At 37.2% G+C, this 22,123-nt stretch overlaps 1 long non-coding RNA gene across 1 annotated transcript in view; it reads left to right on the top strand.

Annotated features, from left to right (window-relative positions):
- LOC102556158 (uncharacterized) overlaps positions 1-21,870 on the top strand; it is a 143,679-nt gene extending 121,809 nt beyond the window's left edge. The window contains exon 5 of the long non-coding RNA XR_015623471.1: positions 21,734-21,870. This is a non-coding gene — a long non-coding RNA (uncharacterized LOC102556158). The remainder of the gene's footprint in view (positions 1-21,733) is intronic.
- Positions 21,871-22,123: the final 253 nt, after the last annotated feature.

The raw sequence follows: 22,123 nt of genomic DNA, 5'->3' as shown, positions 1-22,123 counted from the left end.
GCGACTAGAATCAATACCATGGGTTCTTTCTGTGCAGGTCTGTATGAATATACTCACTGTTTCAGGGGAAGGGATTTCTATATATTTTCTCATGCATTCTCCCCAAAAATAGGTCATTTGTTGCACTTCTAAAGTTCATTTCCGTGATACAGTATAATAACAACTAGGTTGCCTCCTCTTTTAGTGCCTCTTCTGTCAACAGTTGTCAAGTGAGTCATGGGCTCAGACTGAGAACTCATGGGAATGAAGTGTATAGGAGCCGATCAGTTCAGCCAATGGATACAACTTCTAAGAGGATGTATAGGTAGCCTTCAGGAAGAAAGGTTTCAAATAAAATTGTAGTTATCTTATACTTTCTTAATGTACTATTGAAAAGGAGTTCAGTCATGGTTGTACATGTGGCTTGATGCTGACTATGCTGAGACAGTGAAGATAATCTGGATGGTTATTTACAACAGAAAAGATGTAAAGAACCTTCAAACAGAAACTACTTGCTGATCAAGAGAGATGCACTCACGGATAAGTGGATATTAGCCCCAAAGTCTGAATTACCCAATATGCAACCGACAGACCACGTGAAGTTCAAGAAGAAAAATAACCAAAGTGCTGATGCTTTAGTCTTTCTTAAAAGGGGGAACAAAAATATTTATAGGAGGCAATTTGGAGGCAAAGTTTGGAGGAAGGATTGAAGTTACAGCCATTGAGAGCCTGCTCCACCTGGGGATCCAGCCCATCTATATATAGCCTCCAAACCTAGACAATATTGTTGAAGCAAAGAAGTGAATGCTGACAGGAGCATCAAATAGCTGTTTCCTGAAAGGCTTGGCCAGAGAATGACAAACACAGAGATGAATGCTAGCAGCAAACCATTGAACTGAGAAAGGGCACCATTGGAGGAATTAGAGAAAGAATTGAAGGCCTGAAGAGGCTTGCAACCCCATAAGGGCAACAATACCAACCAACAAGAGCTCCCAGGGACTAAACCACTACCCAAAGACTACACATGGAAAGACCCATTGCTCCAGCTGCATATGTAACATAGGATGGCCTTGTTGGGCAGGCATGGGAGGAGAAGCCTTTGGTCCTGCCAAAACTGGATACCACAGTATAGGGGAATATGGGGGTGGGGAAGCAGAAAGGAGGGTGGTGGTTGGGCATGAGTGTGAACCCTTATGGAAGGGGAGGAGAATGGGAGAGGGGGCTTATGGCTGGGAAACCGGGAAAGAGAATTATATTCCAATAAAATATATCCAATAAAAAATTTAAAAGGAGGTTGGGGATTTAGCTCAGTGGTAGAGTGCTTGCCTAGCAAGCACAAGGCTCTGGGTTCAGTCATCAACCAGAAAAAAAAATATTTAAAAAGAGGGTACTACAATAAAATTCATGCAAAACTATTACTTTATAACTTTTCCTCTCTCCCCTAAAAGTACTTGATATTTTAAAACATTGCATACACTTGGAAAACTGCACTATAATCACAGTTATTACACATTCTTGGTTCTATGGTTCGGATGTATATACAATACTAGGGTAGATAAAACCAATTAAAGTTTAGCCCAATGGGCTTTTTCATATATATGTTAATCAAATAAAGCAATATTCCTAAAGAAAGCATTCTTTAGGATCCTAGAGTAAAACATAAAAAATAACATAAAACTTTAAAGATATACAATCTCATCATAATTACTTTAAGTGTTCTCATGGTATAAACCAAGATCAGTTGATTTTACAGAGCTTTGCTTTTATTGTTAACACTTCACATTTTGATTAGTATTTGATTTTCTTTGTGACATCCTTTTGCTCAGAATGCATTGAAATTGATATTTTAAATAGTGATGCTTCTTTAAACATAATAATTAAAAGCACTCTAATATTCAGAGACCATTTTAAGAGCAACAGTACAGTAACCTGTGTTGTAAATTCTTGTGTTTCAGTTGGAAGAAGTATGTGGTGGCTTTCTATACTAGACATGCTTTGCTATGAGGTCATTTGTAAGGCACCTTTGCTGCTAATTCCCTTTTAATATTGTATTAGCTAGTAATCATCAGTTATATCTGAGATATTTGACCTGCTATATCCACAAAAATATATGACATAGAATGCTTGCAGAAACAAAATTTCAACTTATATATACACATTCACACAGTCTATGATTAAATTACTAAGGTTAAAAATGAGAATGGCAACTTTGATGCTTCTCATAAAACATCTATTTCTCCACTTGGATGGTTACACAAATGCATTTCACAGAGAAATCACAGCTATCTGTTTCATTCTTCTCTATGAATTTTTAACTCTAAGTGATGTTGCATCTCACTGGGCATCATCTATACTTTTACTGCATCAGATTTGGTAAGAGTAAGATATAAATGTCTCTTCACATTTGAAACAACACAAAATTGGGTCTAGGAATTACTATCTAGGGACAAAGTTCTTTGTATAGCTTTTGCAGTGATTCCAGAGCACTGATGGCTCAGTATTGTTTTGTCCAGCATCCTGGTGGTTGTTGCGTCAGTGAAAATATAAAAAATATTATTTCTCTGGTAATAATATGTAGACTTACTTAGCAATTGCATTCAAAACATAATTAAAAATAACCCACTGCCTCCAGACAAGCTGCATCCTTTTCATTTTAAACGATTGGTTTAAAGAAGAATACATTATATTTTCCATCAGAGATTGATTTAATAGTCAAATAAATTAAATTTCTTATCTATAGGAAATTTTTGAATAAATTTCTATTTTCATTTGAAAAATCATTAATTTAAATTTATATTACTTCTATTTATCATCTCATGTTCCACAATCTTTCAACCTTGATAAAAGCATTAGAAATTCTTCACAATGCTTTCTGTGATTTGAGAGATAAGATAATAGGAACCAGATGGAAAATGCCATTTAGCTGCATGTTTTACAATACAATGGTAATAGATAACATCTTATCACTCTTTGTTCACTTACTAGAAGTGGAATATTTCCCAATTATCATCTTGATATTTTAGGTTTTAGTAAAATGGAGAGACTAATGCTTCTTGAAAGAACACAGAAAAGTGTTTTTTGAGTACTCAGATCCTGGATCTGCAAAATTTAGTTTAGTTATCTGTAATGTCATTGCTCATAACCAAGATAAACCATATTGAAGGTGTCATGCTACTAACTCCTGAGACAGACACCATAGTTGGAACCTAGCAAACAGTGATTGTTTCACATTACAAGCCTCACCCATAATAATAAACTTACCATAATTGACGATTTATATAGAGATAATTATCTTTATTTAGAAAACTTAATATTTACTTCAATCTTGCTAGCTGCTATTGCATCCCTATTTACTCACCATATTATTTTGGTAAAAGGTGAAAGTACTTTGTCCAAGTATGTGTTTTATGTTTCTTGTCAAGACTGAATAGTTTGTTATCCGGAAAAAAAAATATATATATATATATATATATATATATATATATATATATATATATATTCAGAGGAGCACTATAGATATGAAAATAGAGTAAATAGCTAATAAGTAAAATATACCTACCACACAATTCAGCCATACTAAAAGTAAAGTTAGCATATAACAGAGATACCTGCACATCTCAGGTTATTATAGCAATATTCACAAGAACCACCTTATAGAATTAATTTTAGAGGTAGATGAACATATGAGTGGATTGAGTCTTCTGAACATTTATAAACAGATATATAGATATGTGTATAGATAGAAATAAGAATACACCTACACACATGCACTGTTACTGACCATGAGTAATCCGATTAGCTTGCTTGAAGAGAAATATACAAAATTAAAATTATTTTACTATGGGTATCCATAAGGATTTGGAAAACAAATATATTTACATATAAGTAAAATATATATTTTATCTGCATAAATACACATATTTGATAAAATACATAATTTTGGTGTTATTTTATTTGACTATAGAAAAGAAGGATTTATTTTGAAAGCAGTAGTATCTTCTGTTCAAGCAATAATAACAAAAAGTTTCAGGAAAAATGTCTTGCAAAAGACAGACATGTCCTCAAATTAGTTCTTCAGGGTACTTGTCCATATTTGGGAACCAACATAAGCAGGGGTAACAATAGCCCTGGTAGCATGGCAGACAACTCCCTTGGACTCCCCTATATAGGATTACTGATCCTATTTATAACACATCATCTCAAAAATATAAATATATTTCAAAGCCTCACTCCCTACATCTCAAGAAGGCTTTTTTTAAGAGTGTCAATGGAGATAGTTTGACATTTATAACAACTTTGCACAAACATATGTTCTTTAACACTATGGAACTAGGTAAAGCTGATCAGCATAAAACAAAAGAAATTATGATAGACATAAAGAGTGTTCTTATGTTAAAATCAACCCATAATCCTCTTATCATACCCATTGAAATTCACTGGTATATCTGTTTTTCTTCCTCTTTGGGCAATAAGTTTGAAGATTAGACTTCAGCAGCTTTAAGAAACTTAAAGCATATCTGCCATAAACTCTTTATAGTCTATTTGTTTTCACTGAAAAATTTAAACAAAGAAAGGGAAAAAAAAGAGAAAGAAAAAAGAAGCCAAGTAGATTACTGAGAGGTTAAAACAACTGACTATTCTTTTAGAGGAACAGATTCAGTTATTAGCACTTTCATGGAGGATACCCAACCACTTGTGACAATTGTTTCAGGTTATTAGGGGATTCCTGACATCCTCAGACATAAGGCATGTACATACAGGCAGGGAAAACACTATACACATAAAATAAAAATAAATCTTTTTAAAAACCAAAGTAAGACGAAAAAGAAGAGGCCGAAAAGATAATACGGTTGACAAGGTGTCTCAGTCTTTAAAAGTGACTCGTGACACAATGATGTCCTGAACTTCTTCCTCAGAATTCAGATAAAATGTTGAACATAGTGTCATATACCTGTGATCCCTGCATTCCTTCAGTGAAATAGGAAGGCAGAAACAAACTATCTTTTTCATATACAAGACCAGCTAGCCATTAATACTTAGCACAGCTTCATATAAAGAATGATTCTACTCAGAAAAAAGGAGAGGAAGAGGAAACTGTAGCCTTAGATTTTTCAAAATTTACTTTAATATGGGTTCTCAAATGCTTTGACCCCTGTTCTAACCCACTGTCAGAAAGTAGGGAACATAAAAAGAGCAATGGGACAATTGGGAAATAAACTGTTTAGACGTAGTTATTTGGACCAATTCCAGTTTTCATTGTCAGGATACCAACAGGACAGTTCACATATGTCATCGAACAAAACTCAGGAGCAGTGGCATAATTCAGTGGAAAACCCAAGCCCTCACAGAATTAGCACAAGTCAGCTGGAGCAACCAGAACTAGTTGGGATTACCAGTGGAAGTTTTCTGTTGTGCCTCTCTCAACTAAATAAAGATCAGCAGAGATGAGAGACCAACAAAGATTTGCACAGTTAGATATGCAAGCATTCCTGGTTGCTGCCACCACAGAGAGATCGTGGGCAGCACCCCGCGAGCAAACATGAGCCTCGGGACCACAGGTAAGACCAATTTTTCTGCTGCAAGAGACCTGCCTCACAGTGAACTCGGGACACACAGAGGCAGAATTCCTCTAGGACCAGGCACTCGCTGTGTTTACCAGGAGTCCCACACCCGCGGATCCGGGCCCACAGCAGCTCTCTGCTCCCAGACCCCGTGGGAGAGAGACCTCACCACCTGGTCAGGTGGGCACTCCTGAGGCTGCAGAGCGGAAGAGACCACCAACACTGCCCACCCCTGCCCACATCCCTGGCCCAAGAAGAAACTGTATAAGGCCTCTGGGTTCCCGTGGGGCAGGGCCCAGGAGCAGCAGGACCCCTGCGTCTGAGACACCTCCGGAACCTGAGGGAACAGACCGGGATAAACAGTTCTCTGCACCCAAACCCCGTGGGAGGGAGAGCTAAACCTTCAGAGAGGCAGACACACCTGGAAAACCAGAAGAGACTGCACTCTGCTCACATCACTGACTCCAGAGGAAAACACCAAACGCCATCTGGAACCCTGGTGCACTGAAACTCCCTGAAAGGGCAGCGCACATCTTCCTGGTTGCTGACGCCACAGAGAGCTGGTGGGCAGAAACCGGCGAGCAAACTTGAGCCTCGGGACCACAGGTAAGACCAACTTTTCTGCTGCAAGTGACCTGCCTGGTGAACTCAAGACACAGGCCCACAGGAACAGCTGAAGACCTGTAGAGAGGAAAAACTACATGCCTGAAAGCAGAACACTCTGTCCCCATAACTGGCTGAAAGAAAACAGGAAAACAGATCTACAGCACTCCTGACACACAGGCTTATAGGACAGTTTAGCCACTGTCAGAAACAGCAGAACAAAGTAACACTAGAGATAATCTGATGGCGAGAGGCAAGCGCAGGGAGCCAAGCAAGAGAAACCAAGACTACATGGCATCATCGGAGCCCAATTTTCCCATCAAAACAAACATGGAATATCCAAACACACCAGAAAAGCAAGATCTAGTTTCAAAATCATATTTGATCATGATGCTGGAGGACTTCAAGAAATATGTGAAGAACTCCCTTAGAGAACAAGTAGAAGCCTACAGAGAGGAATCGCAAAAATCCCTGAAAGAATTCCAGGAAATCATAAATAAACAAGTAGAAGCCCATAGAGAGGAGTCACAAAAATCCCTGAAAGAATTCAAGGAAAACACAATCAAACAGTTGAAGGAATTAAAAATGGAAATAGAAGCAATCAAGAGAGAACACATGGAATCAACCCTGGATATAGAAAACCAAAAGAAGAGACAAGGAGCTGTAGATACAAGCTTCACCAACAGAATACAAGAGATGGAAGAGAGAATCTCAGGAGCAGAAGATTCCATAGAAATCATTGACTCAACTGTCAAAGATAATGTAAAGCAGAAAAAGCTACTGGTCCAAAACATACAGGAAATCCAGGACTCTATGAGAAGATCAAACCTAAGGATAATAGGTATAGAAGAGAGTGAAGACTCCCAGCTCAAAGGACCAGTAAATATCTTCAACAAAATCATAGAAGAAAACTTCCGAAACCTAAAAAAAGAGATACCCATAGACATACAAGAAGCCTACAGAACTCCAAATAGATTGGACCAGAAAAGAAACACCTCCCGTCACATAATAGTCAAAACAACAAACGCACAAAATAAAGAAACAATAATAAAGGCAGTAAGGGAAAAAGGTCAAGTAACATATAAAGGCAGACCTATCAGAATCACACCAGACTTTTCGCCAGAAACTATGAAGGCCAGAAGATCCTGGACTGATGTCATACAGATCCTAAGAGAACACAAATGCCAGCCCAGGTTACTGTATCCTGCAAAACTCTCATTTAACATAGATGGAGAAACCATGATATTCCATGACAAAACCAAATTTACACAATATGTTTCTACAAATCCAGCACTACAAAGGATAATAAATGGTAAAGCCCAACAAAAGGAGGCAAGCTATACCCTAGAAAAGCAAGAAACTAATCATCTTGGCAACAAAACAAAGAGAAGAAAAGCACACAAACATAACCTCACATCCAAATATGAATATAACAGGAAGCAATAATCATTATTCCTTAATATCTCTCAACATCAATGGCCTCAACTCCCCAATAAAAAGACATAGATTAACAAACTGGATACGCAACGAGGACCCTGCATTCTGCTACCTACAGGAAACACACCTCAGAGACAAAGACAGACACTACCTCAGACTGAAAGGCTGGAAAACAACTTTCCAAGCAAATGGTCTGAAGAAGCAAGCTGGAGTAGCCATTCTAGTATCAAATAAAATCAATTTTCAACTAAAAGTCATCAAAAAAGATAAGGAAGGACACTTCATATTCATCAAAGGAAAAATCCATCAAGATGTACTCTCAATCCTAAATATCTATGCCGCAAATACAAGGCCACCTACATAGTAAAAGAAACCTTACTAAAGCTCAAAACACACATTGCACCTCACACAATAATACTAGGAGATTTCAACACCCCACTCTCATCAGTGGACAGATCATGGAAACAGAAATTAAATAGAGACGTAGACAGACTAAGAGAAGTCATGAACCAAATAGACTTAACAGATATTTATAGAACATTCTATCCTAAAGCAAAAGGATATACCTTCTTCTCAGCTCCTCAGGGTACTTTCTCCAAAATTGACCATATAATTGGTCAAAAACCGGGCCTCAACATGTACAGAAATATAGAAATAATCCCATGTGTGCTATCGGACCACCACGGCCTAAAACTGCTCTTCAATAACAATAAGGGAAGAATGCCCACATATATGTGGAAATTGAACAATGCTCTACTCAATGATAACCTGGTCAAGGAAGAAATAAAGAAAGACATTAAAAACTTTTTAGAATTTAATGAAAATGAAGGTACAACATACCCAAACTTATGGGACAAAATGAAAGCTGTTCTAAGAGGAAAACTCATAGCGCTGAGTGCCTGCAGAAAGAAACAGGAAAGAGCATATGTCAGCAGCTTGACAGCACACCTAAAAGCTCTAGAACAAAAAGAAGCAAATACACGCAGGAGGAGTAGAGGGAGGAAATAATCAAACTCAGAGCTGAAATCAACCAAGTAGAAACAAAAAGGACCATAGAAAGAATCAACAGAACCAAAAGTTGGTTCTTTGAGAAAATCAACAGAATAGATAAACCCTTAGCCAGACTAACGAGAGGACACAGAGAGTGTGTCCAAATTAACAAAATCAGAAATGAAAAGGGAGACATAACTACAGATTCAGAGGAAATTCAAAAAATCATCAGATCTTACTATAAAAGCCTATATTCAACAAAACTTGAAAATCTGCAGGAAATGGACAACTTCCTAGACAGATACCAGGTACCAAAGTTAAATCAGGAACAGATAAACCAGTTAAACAACCCCATAGCTCCTAAGGAATAGAAGCAGTCATTAAAGGTCTCCGAACCAAAAAGAGCCCAGGTCCAGACGGGTTTAGTGCAGAATTCTATCAGACCTTCATAGAAGACCTCATACCAATATTATCCAAACTATTCCACAAAATTGAAACAGATGGAGCACTACCGAATTCCTTCTATGAAGCCACAATTGCTCTTATACCTAAATCACACAAAGACCCAACAAAGAAAGAGAACTTCAGACCAATTTCCCTTATGAATATCGTCCCAAAAATACTTAATAAATTCTGGCAAACCGAATCCAAGAGCACATCAAAACAATCATCCACCATGATCAACTAGGCTTCATCCCAGGCATGCAGAGATGGTTTAATATACGGAAAACCATCAACATGATCCATTATATAAACAAACTGAAAGAACAAAACCAAATGATAATTTCATTAGATGCTGAGAAAGCATTTGACAAAATTCAACACCCCTTCATGATAAAAGTCCTGGAAAGAATAGGAATTCAAGGCCCATACCTAAACATAGTAAAAGCAGTATACAGCAAACCTGTTGCTAACATTAAACTAAATGGAGAGAAACTTGAAGCAATCCCACTAAAATCAGGGACTAGACAAGGCTGCCCACTCTCTCCCTACTTATTCAATATAGTTCTTAAAGTTCTAGCCAGAGCAAACAGACAACAAAAGGAGGTCAAGGGGATACAGATCGGAAAAGAAGAGGTCAAAATATCACTATTTGCAGATGATATGATAGTATATTTAAGTGATCCCAAAAGTTCCACCAGAGAACTACTAAAGCTGATAAACAACTTCAGCAAAGTGGCTGGGTATAAAATTAACTGAGATAAATCAGTAGCCTTCCTCTACACAAAAGAGAAACAAGTCGAGAAAGAAATTAGGGAAACGACACCCTTCATAATAGACCCAAATAATATAAAGTAACTCGGTGTGACTTTAACAAAGCAAGTAAAAGATTTGTACAATAAGAACGTCAAGACTCTGAAGAAAGAAATTGAAGAAGACCTCAGAAGATGGAAAGATCTCCCATGCTCATGGATTGGCAGGATTAATATAGTAAAAATGGCCATTTTACCAAAAGCGATCCACAGATTCAATCCAATCCCCATCAAAATATCAATCCAATTCTTCAAAGAGTTAGACAGAACTATTTGCAAATTCATCTGGAATAACAAAAAACTCAGGATAGCTAAAACTATCCTCAACAATAAAAGGACTTCAGAGGGAAGTACTATCCCAGAACTCAAGCAGTATTACAGAGCAATAGTGATAAAAATTGCATGGTATTGGTACAGAGACAGATAGATAGACCAATGGAATAGAATTGAAGACCCAGAAATGAACCCAAACACCTATGGTCACTTGATTTTTGACAAAGGAGCCAAAACCATCCAATGGAAAAAAGATAGCATTTTCAGCAAATGGTGCTGGTTCAACTGGAGGTCAACATGTAGAAGAGTGCAGATCGATCCATGCTTATCACCCTATACAAAGCTTAAGTCCAAGTGGATCAAGGACTTCCACATCAAACCAGACACACTCAAACTAATAGAAGAAAAACTAGGGAAGCATCTGGAACACATGGGCACTGGAAAAAATTTCCGGAACAAAACACCAATGGCTTATGCTCTAAGATCAAGAATCGACAAATGGAATCTCATAAAACTGCAAAGCTTCTCTAAGGCAAAGGAAACTATGGTTAGGACAAAACGGCAACCAACAGGTTGGGAAAAGATCTTTACCAATCCTACAACAGATAGAGGCCTTATATCTAAAATATACAAAGAACTAAAGAAGTTAGACCGCAGGGAAACAAATAACCCTATTAAAAAATGGGGTTCAGAGCTAAACAAAGAATTCACAGCTGAGGAATGCCGAATGGCTGAGAAACACCTAAAGAAATGTTCAACATCTTTAGTCATAAGGGAAATGCAAATCAAAACAACCCTGAGATTTCACCTCACACCAGTGAGAATGGCTAAGATCAAAAACTCAGGTGACAGCAATTGCTGGCAAGGATGCGGAGAAAGAGGAACACTCCTCCATTGTTGGTGGGGTTGCAGACTGGTACAACCATTCTGGAAATCAATCTGGAGGTTCCTCAGAAAATTGGACATTGAACTGCCTGAGGATCCAGCTATACCTCTCTTGGGCATATACCCAAAAGATGCCCCAACAAATAAAAAAGACATGTGCTCCACTATGTTCATCGCAGCCTTATTTATAATAGCCAGAAGCTAGAAAGTACCCAGATGCCCTTCAACAGAGGAATGGATACAGAAAATATGGTACATCTACACAATGGAATATTACACAGCTATCAAAAACAATGACTTTATGAAATTCGTAGGCAAATTGTTGGAACTGGAAAATATCATCCTGAGTGAGCTAACCCAATCACAGAAAGACATACATGGTATGCACTCATTGATAAGTGGCTATTAGCCCAAATGTTTGAATTACCCTAGATGCCTAGAACAAATGAAACTCAAGAGGGATGATCAAAATGTGAATGCTTCACTCCTTCTTTAAAAGGGGAACAAGAATAACCTTGGCAGGGAATAGAGAGGCAAAGATCAAAACAGAGACTGAAGGAACACCCATTCAGAGGCTGCCCCACATGTGGCCCATACATATACAGCCACCCAATTAGACAAGATGGATGAAGCAAAGAAGTGTAGGCCGACAGGAGTGGAATGTAGATCGCTCCTGAGAGACACAGCCAGAAAACAGCAAATACAGAGGTGAATGCCAGCAGCAAAGCACTGAACTGAGAATAGGACCCCCGTTGAAGGAATCAGAGAACGAACTGGAAGAGCTTGAAGGGGCTCGAGACCCCATATGTACAACAATGCCAAACAACCAGAGATTCCAGGGACTAAGCCACTAACTGAGGTCTATACATGGACTGACCCTGGACTCTGACCTCATAGGTAGCAATGAATATCCTAGTAAGAGCACCAGTGCAAGGGGAAGACCTTGGTCCTGCTAAGACTGAACCCCCAATGAACTAGACTGTTGGGGGGAGGGCTGCAATGGGGGGAGGGTGGGGAGGGGAACACCCATAAGGAAGGGGAGTGGGGAGGGGATATTTGCCCGGAAATCGGGAAAGGGAATAACACTTGAAATGTATATAAGAAATACTCAAGTTAATAATAAAAAAAAAGATATGCAAGCATACTCTCACTCTCTGTTGTGTCATACTTAAAGTCTCTCCAAACATCACTTTTCCTCTCATGGGTCTGCTTCAGCAAAACATCATATGATTCTACATCACATGACACAACCAGAAACGCTCACTTCATATCTCACCTTCCCCTAAAATTTTTTCACTAACATTAACAATCTACACACAACAAAAATAATCATAAGAACTGTAAAACTAGAACTTTGCATCACATTCTTTTTGCACTTGTAATCTCTTTGCCCATATAGTTTTCTTTTTTTCTTTTTTTCTTTTTTCCCATTTTTAATGAATGGGTATTTCATATTTACATTTCAAATGTTATCCCTTTTCCTGTTTTCCAGTCCAGCAGTCCCCAACCCCTCCCCCTCCTCTTTTTTATGGGTGTTCCCTTCCCCATCCACTCCCCATTATTGCCTCCAGCAACAATCCCTTACACTAGAGATCCAGCTTTGGCAGGACCAAGGGTTTCCCTTTCACTGGTGCCGCTACAAGGCTATTCATTGCTCCCTATGAATATGGAGCCAAGGGTCAGCCCATGTATAGTCTTTGGGTAGTGGTTTGGTCCCTGGAAGCTCTGGTTGGTTGGCATTGTTCTTATGGGGTCTCAATCCCCTTCAAGCTCTTCCAGTTCTTTCTCTAATTCCTCTAACAGGGTCCCTTCCTCAGTTCAGTGGTTTGCTGCTGGCATTTGCCTCTGTATTTGACATATTCTGGCTGTGTCTCTCAGGAGAGTTCTATATCTGTTTCCTATCCCTTCTTTGCTTCATCCATCTTATCTAGTTTTTGTGGCTGTATATGTATGGACCACACGTGGGGCAAGCTCTGAATGGCCATTCCTTCAGTCTCTGCTTTAAACATTGCCTCCCTCTCCCCTCCTATGGATATTTTTGCTCCCCTTTTAAAAAAGGAGTGAAGCTTCCACATGTGATCATCCTTCTTGAGTTTCATGTGGTCTGTGCATCTTGGGTAATTAGAGCATTTGGGCTAATATCCACTTATCAATGAGTGCAAGCCATGTGTGCTTCTCTGTGATTGAGTTACCTCACTCATCATGATGTTTTCTTTTCTTTTATTCTCTTTTTTAAACTTTTTATTAGATACATTTCTTTACTTACATTTCAAATGTTATTCCCTTTCCCGGCTTCCTATACATAAATCCCCATTCTCTCCCACCCCCCTCCACCAAACAGGTATTCACCCCATACATCCCCCTTACTGCCCGCCATATTCCCCTGCACTGCAGGTCCAACCTTGGCAGGACCAAGGGCTTCCCCTTCCACTGGTGCCCCAACAAGGCTATTCTCTGTTACATATGCAGTTGGAGCCTGGGTCAGTCGATGTATAGACTTTCGGTAGTGGTTGAGTACCTGGAAGCTCTGGTTGGTTGGCATTGTTATTCTTATGGGGTTACAAGCTCCTTCATCTCTTTTAATACTTCCGCTAATTCCCCGCAAGGGGGTCCTGTAGATTATATACAATAGTCTAACAAAACAAACTTAACTTTCTATCAATATACAATAATTCAAAAAAGACAACCTTAATTTCTAACAGTATACACTAATCCAAAAAGAAAAAAAACAACAACCATAAGTTCTTATCAGTAGACAATAATTCAAACAAACCAACCATATATTTTTATCAAAATACAATAATTTAAACCATTGCATAGATGATAACAATGATAACATATCAAACCAACAAACTATTCATTCCCACTTAAGGTATCAGGAAACCAGTCTTCTTATAATTGTTTTCTACTGAATCAAAATGAATCTTTTTGGGGGCCCAGTTGGGGGAGGGATATATGGTTAACCTGAATAAAAGGTATCTGTAGTATTCTTACCTAGTCTATGTTTTTCCAGTCTACGTGATGTTGGTTCAGTCTACATGTTGTTTGTCAACTCTCTGGAGCCATTTTGATGTTGATGTGCAAGTATATTTTAGAGAAATTGGCAACTGAGATAGACTGATTGTGAACCATCCAGGCTACTTGCCTTGTGAAGACATTCATGTCTCAATTGACAAGAGCCTTTCCCCAGCCAGATCTAATATTTATGTTTTGTTAGCAACGATATTGTTCATTCCTTGTAGAACATAATCATAATCACATCCCCATCTTAAAACTTTGCAGGTTTCCATTCTAATGCTAACACATTCTTATAGTACATTGGTTGACTTGCTCCTCAGATATTTTGATAACCAAGTATCTCTTAGCTGCGGTTGTTCCTTTTACTAACATTAGGAAGCCATTATTCAGTCTATCCCTGGGGGTTTTTGATATTTCTTTTGGTTTAATAAGCATCTCACTTAAGGTACAATTGGCTCTCTCTTTAACTGCTTGTCCTCTGAGGTTGTGTGGTACACCAGTAACATGCTTTATATATCAATATGCAAAGAATTGTTTTTATATTATTGTATCCATATGTTGTTGTAAAGATGTAAAAATAAAAAAAAGTAAAGTTGTCTTTTACCCCGCCAGCTCTGGCACCATAGTGTCCCAAGATATCTGCTAGATATCTTGGCGGAAACACATCCCAGCCACACACTTTCCTACACTCAAACCCTCACATAAAAGAACACACAACACAATAATCTTTGACCCAATTGGTAAGATATAATTGCCCACTTAAGCATACAAAGCCCAGTAGCATCCATCCCTTAGGAACATTGATAACAACCTGTAAATACACAGAGCAGAATCTTAACATCACCTGCCATGGCTTCTCCCCCTCTCCTCTTTTCCTCCTGTCTCTTGCTTTCTCCTAGTCTCCTCCACTTCCTTCAGACTTCTCTCCCGCCCATCCTTCCTTCTCCTCCAATGACAGGCCTCCTTCTATCCTGTACTTGCCCTTCACCTGTACTTTTCAAATTCAATGGGGAGGTAGTTCTGGTGAAGTCACCTGAGTTCTGAGTATGTGACTAGGCAGTTGTCCTTGGGGCAGTGGAATTAGCATCAAAATATAACTTCAGGGCAAACCACAACATCCATGGACAGTAACAATATTAGTTTTAATTTGTGCAGGTATATGCAATAATTGCCATTATTTCCCTGGTGTTACAGAAATTTCATCACAACACATTCAGCCTTTTCAGAACTGAAGGTAATTCACTGAAATATTGAATACATGTTAAGGGTATAGCATATATATATTCAAATTTCTGCAAAATGGAAAACATCCAACTGCCAGATGTCATTTCTTGTGGTACTTCTAGGGTTACATCCAACAGGTAACAGAACTTGATTATATAGACAACATAAAGGACATTTTATTATTATTATTATTATTATTATTATTATTATTATTATTATCATCATCATCATCATCATCATCATCATCATCATCATCATCATTATTTCTTTGATGTGTTGTCAAATGAAGGATTTTTTTCTTTAAAACTTTCCTATTAACATGAAGTTTTTCATGAAATTTTGAGGATTCTAACATATTTGCTACTGCTAATTGGTCAATTTTGTCAGTTCCTTTAGCTAATGGATCTGGGAAACCTGTATGACACTGAATATTAATAATATATATGGATAATTTCTACTTCTGATAGTTTGTTTAATTGTATAAATAAGAAAGTCAATTCTGAGTTATAAGGTAAAAATTCAGGAGTCTCTGTATGCAAAACAACTTTTTCTAAAATATTAAGAATGGTTAATTATGTTAAGAAATTCAGGATAGTCTTTTGTCATTTGAACTGAGGTTTAGAGTCTTTGGAGTACCTTGCTTATTTTGTCTGACTTACAACCTGCCTTCCCATCTTGTTTGCATCTATATAAAGTATTGATTGTTCTGGAACTTGTATTCAATGTACAAAACATGGAAGAATCCAATTAGTTTTTTTTTTTTTAATATAGACTGTCTATGTTTGCTTTCCAGATACTTCTCTTTAACTTTACCCAAATAATTACTGCAAGGTATTTGCAAATCTTTATTAATGGTCCATAATGACATAATTTCAGCTTTTGGCTACAATTTCAGCCAGATCTATTTCTGATAATTAATGTAATCTTTTTTTACCTTTTATATTATCTCATCAATCTTTTCGATATATGTCTTCAACCTTTTTCTTTGTTTATGAACTAAGAAAATCCATTCCATAATACTATCTTCTCTTTGCATAATGAGCTCAGTAAGAGAATGAGTTGAAGGCAAAATGACCAAATACAGTTAAGTTTAGGATCTAATCGATCCATGTGTGCCTCTTGCAGTCTTTGTTCTACAAGAATTGACTATTTTTCTGTTTCAAATGTCAGACATCTTGTGCTATTCAAATTTGTCTCTCCTTGTAATCTCTGAAACTAACTACCTAACTCAAATGTACTTAATCCAGTTGTGAGCCTCAGCCAGTTAATACCTCCCATTAATTTTTGAAAACATTTAGAATTTGCAATTGGTCCTTAGGGATTTCATGGTTGAAATTTTGAAGACTGAGTCTATAACTCAAATAACTAAGTGAATATACTCTTTGTAATTTTCTAAACTCTGTAATCTCCACTGTGGCAGAATTATTTTTGTTACCTTAAACAACATGTTTATCTTTATCTAAATTATCTTTGTCACAATTAGCCAACAAAATGTCATTCATAGCATGATGAAACACAAATCAAGGGAATTGTTTATGAATTATTTCTAATAGTTGTTGCACAAAATATTGACAGAAAGTTGGACTATTTAACATGCTCTATGCAATTACCTTTAGTGGATGACTATTATTTAAAATAGGTACTGAGAAAGCAAACCTTTCTCTGTCCTGCTTGTGCAAGAGTATTGTGGAAAACAAATTTTCAAGTCAATTATTATTATAGACCATGATTTCAGTAACAAACATGGTAAATGATGTATAGGTTGTAAAGGACACAGTGATTAAACTACTTAGTTAATTGCTCTTAGATCTGCTATCATCCTCCATTTTTCTGATTTCCATTTCACAACAAAGACAAGGGAATTCTATAGTCTGGTAGACTCTTCTATATGTTGAACCTCTAGCTATTCAAGTGTCCACAATATTGGGGAGGTTGGTGATGGTTATTACAAGTTTTAGCTCTTGCCTAACATGTCTGTTTGATTAACATTTTAGGGGTAAGGCTGTTTGTATGTCAGCAGTGTCCACTTTTATAAATTTTGAAATTTAAACCCTGTAACATCCTGTTTTTTGACCGTGGGTATAGCTTATGATTTTTCTTGATAATCTGTATGAATAACTCCCCTAGGACCATCTACCATATAATATATAATTTTCTCATTTGTTATCTCTGGAATTACAGGGATATTAACTTACAAACCTCATTGTTGTAAAAGATTTCTTCCTCATAAATTTATGGATCTGTCAGCCAAATAACTACTCAACTTATTTGTTTGCCTTTCTGGTTCCATACAGCTAATTCACACAACACTTTATCTTATTCCTGATAATTTACCAATTCCAATAAACTGGGTGTAAACTTTTTGAAGTGGTTTTTCTTAATTTGAACACTTTTGGGAAAGTATACTAACACCAACTCCTGTATCTACCCAGCCTTCTGTGTCAACACCATTCATTTATACCATTAATTTGGGCCTCTACCATTAACCACTGTTTGTGAGAACGCATTTTTCAGTACTCCCCAAATTCACTGTCTTCTACTGGAGAAGCCTTGCTTCTAATGTAAGGAGATAACAGTTGAACAATTCTTTTCCCTGCATCAATTTACATCTCTTTCCCCCCATATGCCATAATTTAAATTTCTTCCATACCATTCCCATCTATTATTCCTGAATCTGCAATAAATCTTTGAGAAGTTAAGCTATTTCTTTCTAAAATTATTCTTAATATTCCTGAGGGTAAAGGACCATCAACACCAGTAACTCCTATAACATTCAACTTTGGGGAATAGTGTAAGAGGCATATCTGTGGCCAGATCCAAAGTCAAATTCCATTCTATACCATGTTTAAGATCTGAAATGGTTAATTTTGATTTTCTTGCCTGCTTTGTACCTTCTGGCAGACGAAAGACTTTTTCTCACTCATATTGTTTACTTTAGGACCTTGAGATGACAGGACTCTCTGTTCATTTCCCAGTGGCAGGAGTTTACTTTGTTATACCTCTCTTGGACCAGGGATCTTTGACCAAGGTTTACTTTTTCCATAGTGGCTACAATACCTTGGAAATCATAGTAAGTCATAGCAGTCAGAACCTGCTTGTTATTTTCTATGAATACTTTTCTTTCCAGAGTCAATGTAGTTGCTGAATCTTCTAGCCTTATAATTTCTTTGGAAATAGCCAAATTCATCAAAATTAAAGCACCAGGCACTCCAATTTCTAAAACAAACCACTGCTTGCCCTGTGATATTAGTATGATGCCCCTGAAAACCAATGCCAGTTGTTTCCCATATCTATTCATCTATTGGGGTTCCTTGTGCTTTCAATGGTCTGATGGCTCTATTACATTCAGTATTTGCATTTTCAAAGCCAATATTTCTATCAGTGACTCTCTGGTTTCAGGGTTTAATAAAGCTCTATTTATAGCTGAACCCAATCTCTGTAAGAAATCAGTAAAGGCTTCTGAAGAACCCTGTATTACCTTATTTCATCAGGTGGATTATTTTCTACCCTTCTCAGTCATATCCCAAGCTCTAAAAAACTTAACATGGTAATTTTCAATTATACCATTTGTTCATGTATTTATTTTTTTCTTTTTTACTTATTCACTTTGCATCCCTCTCACTACCCTCTTCTCGTCACTCTCTCCTGCAATTTTTCTGCCTCTCCCTCTCCATTTCTCCTTTGAGAGGGTGGAAGCCTTCTGGCCCCCTCCCAAACTGTCACATAAGTTTCTGCCAGGCTAGGCATATTTTTTCCTATTGATGGCAGACAAAGGAGTACAGCCAGAGGAGCATATCTCACATGCAGGTAACAGCTTTTGGATAGCACTATTCTAGTTGTTCAAGACCCATATAAAGACCAAGATTCACATTGGCTACATATGTGTGGGAAGCCTATGTCCAACCTGTGAATGTTCTTTGGTTAGTGGTTCAGTCCCTGAGAGCCCCAAATGTCACATGCTAGCTTATTCTGTTGGTCCCCTTCTGTTCTGAAATCCTTTTCCCTTATTATTCCATAAGAGTTCCCAAACCCCAATTAATGTTTCAAGGTGAGTGTCTGAATCTGTCTGAGTCAGCTAGTGGGTAAAACCTCTCAGAGCACAGGCTCTGTGCCAGGGAATAGCTCATGCCAGGCTATTCCCTGAGAGCACAAGAGTGTATTACCAATAGTGTCAGAGTTTGGTGCTTACACATGGGATTGATCTCATGTTAGGCCTGTTTTTGTTTGGCCGTTTCCTTAGTATTTGTTGTATTCCAGTTCCCTACATTTTTATCAGACAGGATAACTATTGGGTCAAATGGTTTGTGATTGGTTTGGTATCCCTGTTGCTTTACTGGGGTTCCTTCCTGGCTATTGGAGATGGCCTCTTTAGGTTCCATATTGTCTGTTCTGTAAGATACAGATAAGGTCATTGATTCTTGAATGCCTCCCTTATCACAGGTCTTGGTCACATCCCTGAGATTTCCTCCATATACCCACACCTATCAGTTGCAGATTTTCATTCATTCTCATAGTCATTTGGCCATCATCCCCCACACCAAATCAGGAAACCCCCACTCCTCTTCCCATTCCATTTTTTACCGAATTCCCTCCCTCTATCTGGCTCCTATTTTATTCTCCCTTCTAAATGAGAGTAAAGAAGCGTTGCTTGTCCCTTCATTTTAGTTTAGCCTCTTTTGGGCTATGAAATATAGCATAGACATACAGTATTTTATTGCTAATATAAACTTATGTGTCAGTACATTCCATACATGATCTTTTGGGACAGGGTTGCCTCACTCAAGATGATATCTTCAAATTTAATTCATTTTTCCTGCAAGTTTCCATGATATCTTTGTTTTTAGTAACTGGATAATATTGAATTGTGCAAATGTACCAGATTTCCTTTATCCATTTTTCATTGAAGGACATCTAGGTTGTTTCCTGTTTCTGGAAACTAGAAGCAAATATGCTATGAATTTAATTGAGCAAGTATCTTTGTAGGATGTTGGAGTATCTTTTAGGTATGTACTGAGAAGAGGTATAGCTGGATCTTGAGGTAGATCTGTTCCCAGTTATCTCAGAGACCATCTAATTGATTTCCAAAGTGGTTGTACATGTTTTCTCTTCCACCAGCAATGAAGGAGTATTCCTGTTGCTCCACATCTTTGTCAGCATGTACTATTCCATGAGTTTTTTTTTTTTTTATCTTAGCCATATTGATGGGTGTAAGATAGAACACAGAGTTGAATTGATGTGCATTTCCCTGATAATTAAGAACTTTGAATATTTCTTTAAGTGTTTCTTGGCCATTTGAGAGTCCTATATTGAGAATTCTATGTTTAGCTCTGAACACTGGTCTTAAATTATGTTATTTAGGTTTTGAGTGTTTAATCTTTTGAGTTGTTTATAAAGTTTGGATATAAGCATTGTGTCAAATGTAGGGTTTATTAAGAAACTTTATTAATCAGTAGGCTATCATTTTGTCCTAATGACAGTGTCCTTTGCCTTATAGAAGCTTTGCAATTTTATGAGGTCACATTTGTTGATTGTTGATCTTAGATTGTTTTTCTGTTTAGAAAATATTCTACTGTGCCCATGTGTTTGAGGCTCTTCCCCACTTTCTCTTATTTTAATTTCAGTGTATCTGGTTTTATGTGGAGGTCTGGTCCACATGGACACTAGCTTTGTACAAGGAGATAAGAATGAATTGATATGCATTTTTTTATATGCTGACTACAATAGTATGAACCAGCACCATTTGTTGAAAATGCTGTCTTTTGTTACACTGGATAGTTTTAGCTCCTTTGTCAAAGTTTAAGTGACCATAGGTCTTTGATAAATAATTTGAGAGATAAATTAGGAACAGGACACCCTTCACAATATTCAAAAATAATATAAATAACACCAAGTAACTCGACTCAAGCAAGTGAAAGATCTGTATGACAAGAACTCAAGAACTTCAAGTCTCTGAAGAAAGAAATCAAAGACCTCAGAAGATGGAAAGATCAACCATGCTTATCAATTGGCAGGATTAGTATAGTAAAAATGGCCATCTTGCCAAAAAGAAATCTACAGACCCAATGCAATCTCCATCAAAATTTCAACTCAATTCTTCATAGAGTTAGAAAGAACAATATACAAATTCATTTTGAATAACAAAAAGATCCAGAATATCAAAAAATATTCTCAACAAATAACGAGCTTCTGGGGGAATCACCATCTCTGACCTCAAACTGTATTACAGAGCATTCGTGATAAAAACTGCATGTTATTGGTACAAAGACAGGCAGGTACATCAATGGAATATAATTGAAGCCCCAGAGATGAAAGCCTTCCAAATCTCCATCCCTTACTTGCCCTTGTTTGAAAGGAAATATATCATTTCCAAAGTGTTTAAAGAATTCTCAGAAACATATGTGGATACAATACAGATAACATGAATTTTTATATAGTGATTTCATTAGATAAGGTGAGAAATACTGTAAGAAATTATTTTAAAGCTTAATTTTTCTTTCTCTTCTTTCTTAGGCACTAAACCTAATTCTCTGAAAATCACCTTCCTAAATGAAAACTGAAGCTATTTATAGTACTCTGTTCTCTTGGTTAGAGATTACTTGTTGCACATTGTACCTATGCAGCTGATGAGAGCATTAACTACAGAAAAAGCAAGTATTAAAAATACTTATTCTATCATGTAATGAAGGTCCCTAACTAGTCATATGTACTGAAATTAAACTTGTTTGCAAATGTGTCTTTTAATAAAAAACTTTATCATAAAATAAAACTTACATATGAAAAAAACCACACACCAAAATCAAATGTATTGAAGTCTATATATTTATTGTATGAAAAAAAAAACTTTGCAGAAGATCTATAACAAAACTATCTACTCATCTCATATCAGAATCCCATGACAGA

Source organism: Rattus norvegicus, chromosome 6 (assembly GCF_021556685.1).
Source record: "Rattus norvegicus strain SHRSP/BbbUtx chromosome 6, alternate assembly SHRSP_T2T, whole genome shotgun sequence".
Taxonomy (NCBI): Eukaryota; Metazoa; Chordata; class Mammalia; order Rodentia; family Muridae; genus Rattus; species Rattus norvegicus.
The sequence above is the reverse complement of the archived record's forward strand: the minus strand, read 5'-3'. Positions and strand labels throughout refer to the sequence as shown.